Source organism: Schistocerca nitens, chromosome 11 (assembly GCF_023898315.1).
Source record: "Schistocerca nitens isolate TAMUIC-IGC-003100 chromosome 11, iqSchNite1.1, whole genome shotgun sequence".
In the NCBI taxonomy this organism is placed as follows: domain Eukaryota; kingdom Metazoa; phylum Arthropoda; class Insecta; order Orthoptera; family Acrididae; genus Schistocerca; species Schistocerca nitens.
In genome coordinates, this window is record NC_064624.1 from 163,633,825 (window position 1) to 163,637,851 (window position 4,027).

Below are 4,027 nucleotides of genomic sequence, written 5' to 3' on the forward strand. Positions count from 1 at the left end.
CTCGCAACTGCCTACTCGCAACTGAACACTCGCACGGTCAAGCGCAGACTAGCAACGATAAATAACTCTCTGGTCAGAGATTCTGTCATGCCTCGCCATCGCTGTTAATGAATACACTGAATACATACGTGTTTCAACGTTCCGTAAAGTACATATTCTGTTTCTAATATGGTGACTTACGTTTAACGTTGGCTGAAAGCTTTACAGATTGCGTTTAAAGGTGGCTGACACTTGTAATGATTAAACTGGCTATACTATAGTATTTACACTTACGTTTAAAGTACAATAGTAAATGAAGACATTAAACTGACTGGACAACAGCCCATGGTACAGTGTATCCAAAAATAATTTACAATTACAGAAAAGAAGATTCACTTTAAAAGGCGATTAAAATGTAAATTTTAATTTTTGTGGTTGTAAATTGTCTTTGGATATATTTGTTCCATACGTGATGGCATCGACACGTTATATGAGGCGCGAATAGTGTCCTGTGGTACAGCCATCCATGCTACATTCGCCTGGTTCCAAAGTTCATCTGTGGTGGTTGGCATTGGGTCACAGCGCTGCATCCGTCGTTTCGCCATATCCCACACATTTTCGATTGGCGACAACTGTCGTTGGCAAAAGACTGACATCCTGTGACACGAGGAAGGCACATGTCCGTGCAGCAACATGTGGTCGTGCATTATCTTGCTGAAAAATGGCGTCTGGAGTGTTGTGCAAAAGGGTATGGCTGCAGGTGGCGCGATGCCATTCACAGTATCCTGAACACACACCAACCGTGATTGTAGTTGAGCCGCGTGCGGCTCGTGTTCGTGCCGTTATCTTGTCTTGGTGGTACTCCCGTCTCGTTTCTTATTCGATTTTACTGGCGTCACAAGTTGCTGGCTTGCCTGTCCGTGAGTGGCAGCAGCAGCGCTTATCGATAAGAGCAGTGTCGTACAATCTTTGGCGAGACCGCTAGTATGTCCAGGTCGTCGTGTGTCGGGGGTTCAGTAGGGAATGGAGCAGCAGTGAGGTCCGGACAGCCACGACTCGCCCGACCATTGCCGGCGCACATAACTTCAGACCTTGGATAGTCGTTCGGTCAGTCGTCTCATCGGACGACGTGTATTTGGTCGCCGACCGCTTCTGGGTTCTCTGTGTGTGTCGACTTGTGATTCCTTCTAGTTGTTGCACAGTGACTAGTTTTAGTACTGTTCGAGCTATTTGTGGAAGTGTTTCGCAGAGCCGTGTGTAGATTGTGTGTATTTGATTGAGCAGTTATTTTAATGCTGTCTGCGTGCCGGACAGAGTCGGTCAGTTGGTTCAAAAATGGTTCAAATGGCTCTGAGCACTATGGGACTTAACATCTATGGTCATCAGTCCCCTAGAACTTAGAACTACTTAAACCTAACTAACCTAAGGACAGCACACAACACCCAGTCATCACGAGGCAGAGAAAATCCCTGACCCCGCCGGGAATCGAATCCGGGAACCCGGGCGTGGGAAGCGACAACGCTACCGCACGACCACGAGATGCGGAGTGGGTCAGTTGGGACAGAGCAGCGAGGAAGTCTCCACAGTGCGAGGTAAGGCCGGGACCGCTGGCGGCGTGGACGCCCGGTCGGGTTGTGAGGCGCTAGCTGCGAGAGCGACAAAGTTTGTTGCCCATCGAACCTGGACGCTGAAGTTGAGTGATCAGTTAGCCCGTTATGAAACCTCAACTGCTGGTCGGTTGTTGCTTCCTGGGCTGTTCTGGCTAGCAGGAACGTATCGTGTGTTGGAGTCGGCGAAATTCTGCAGCCCTCTTCCTGTGTGGTCTTTAACTACTAATTGGTTGTCACTTATCAGTGAAGTGCACCAGCGGTATTGGTTGGTTGTTTGGGGAAGGAGACCAGACAGCGTGGTCATCGGTCTCATCGGAGTAGGGAAGGATGGGGAAGGAAGTCGGCCGTGCCCTTTCAGAGGAACCATCCCGGCATTTGCCTGGAGTGAATTAGGGAAATCACGGAAAACCTAAATCAGGATGGCCGGACGCGGGATTGAACCGTCGTCCTCCCGAATGCGAGTCCAGTGTCTAACGACTGCGCCACCTCGCTCGGTCCAGCGGTATTTTCTGCCTTGTGGCCGATAAAGCATCAGTTACCTGCCCTGGTCGTTAGCGTAGTTTCCCAGCAGTGTGTTTTTCCTCGCCGTATTGATGCTTTCCGGCACGGCGAGTAGCTCAACTGCCTTTCAGTTGTTTGTTCATATTTTTTTATTAAGAGTGGTTATTGTGCCTTGGCTGTTCTTAGACACCAATTTTGAAGTAGTGATGCTGGTATCTTCGTCCTCAGCTAATATTTTTGGTTGTCATACCATCGGTCGTGCGGAAAGGAATAGATTAGGTTGTTCAAACTTCCTGGCAGATTAAATCTGTGTGCCGGGCCGAGAGTCGAACTCGGGACCTTTGCCTTTCGCGGGCAAGTGCTCTACCACTGAGCTACCGAAGCACGACTCACGCCCGGTACTCACAGCTTTGCTTCTGCCAGTATCTCGTCTCCTACCTTCCAAACTTTACAGAAGCTCTCCTGCGAACCTTGCAGAAGTAGCACTCCTGAAAGAAAGGATACTGCGGAGACATGGCTTAGCCACAGCCTGGGGGATGTTTCCAGAATGAGATTTTCACTCTGCAGCGGAGTGTGCGCTGATATCAAACTTCCTGGCAGATTAAAACTGTGTGCCCGACCGAGACTCGAACTCGGGACCTTTGCCTTTCGCGGGCAAGTGCTCTACCACTGAGCTACCGAAGCACGACTCACGTCCACTCCTCACAGCTTTACTTCTGCCAGTACCTCGTCTCCTACCTTCCAAACTTTACAGAAGCTCTCCTGCGAACCTTGCAGAAGTAGCACTCCTGAAAGAAAGGATACTGCGGAGACATGGTTTAGCCACAGCCTGGGGGATGTTTCCAGAATGAGATTTTCACTCTGCAGCGGAGTGTGCGCTGATATCAAACTTCCTGGCAGATTAAAACTGTGTGCCCGACCGAGACTCGAACTCGGGACCTTTGCCTTTCGCGGGCAAGTGCTCTACCACTGAGCTACCGAAGCACGACTCACGTCCACTCCTCACAGCTTTACTTCTGCCAGTATCTCGTCTCCTACCTTCCAAACTTTACAGAAGCTCTCCTGCGAACCTTGCAGAACTAGCACTCCTGTAAGAAAGGATACTGCGCAGACATGGCTTAGCCACAGCCTGGGGGATGTTTCCAGAATGAGATTTTCACTCTGCAGCGGAGTGTGCGCTGATATCAAACTTCCTGGCAGATTAAAACTGTGTGCCCGACCGAGACTCGAACTCGGGACCTTTGCCTTTCGCGGGCAAGTGCTCTACCACTGAGCTACCGAAGCACGACTCACGTCCACTCCTCACAGCTTTACTTCTGCCAGTATCTCGTGTGCTACCTTCCAAACTTTACAGAAGCTCTCCTGCGAACCTTGCAGAACTAGCACTCCTGAAAGAAAGGATACTGCGCAGACATGGCTTAGCCACAGCCTGGGGGATGTTTCCAGAATGAGATTTTCACTCTGCAGCGGAGTGTGCGCTGATATCAAACTTCCTGGCAGATTAAAACTGTGTGCCCGACCGAGACTCGAACTCGGGACCTTTGCCTTTTGCGGGCAAGTGCTCTACCACTGAGCTACCGAAGCACGACTCACGTCCACTCCTCACAGCTTTACTTCTGCCAGTATCTCGTCTCCTACCTTCCAAACTTTACAGAAGCTCTCCTGCGAACCTTGCAGAAGTAGCACTCCTGAAAGAAAGGATACTGCGGAGACATGGTTTAGCCACAGCCTGGGGGATGTTTCCAGAATGAGATTTTCACTCTGCAGCGGAGTGTGCGCTGATATCAAACTTCCTGGCAGATTAAAACTGTGTGACCGACCGAGACTCGAACTCGGGACCTTTGCCTTTCGCGGGCAAGTGCTCTACCACTGAGCTACCGAAGCACGACTCACGTCCACTCCTCACAACTTTACTTCTGCCAGTACCTCGTCTCCTA

General features: G+C 50.3%; 1 non-coding gene across 1 annotated transcript; it reads right to left on the reverse strand.

The window, feature by feature from the left end:
* Positions 1-3,601: 3,601 nt before the first annotated feature.
* Positions 3,602-3,675, reverse strand: Trnal-caa (transfer RNA leucine (anticodon CAA)). Its single transcript has one exon. It is a non-coding gene; the product is annotated as a tRNA-Leu (tRNA).
* Positions 3,676-4,027: the final 352 nt, after the last annotated feature.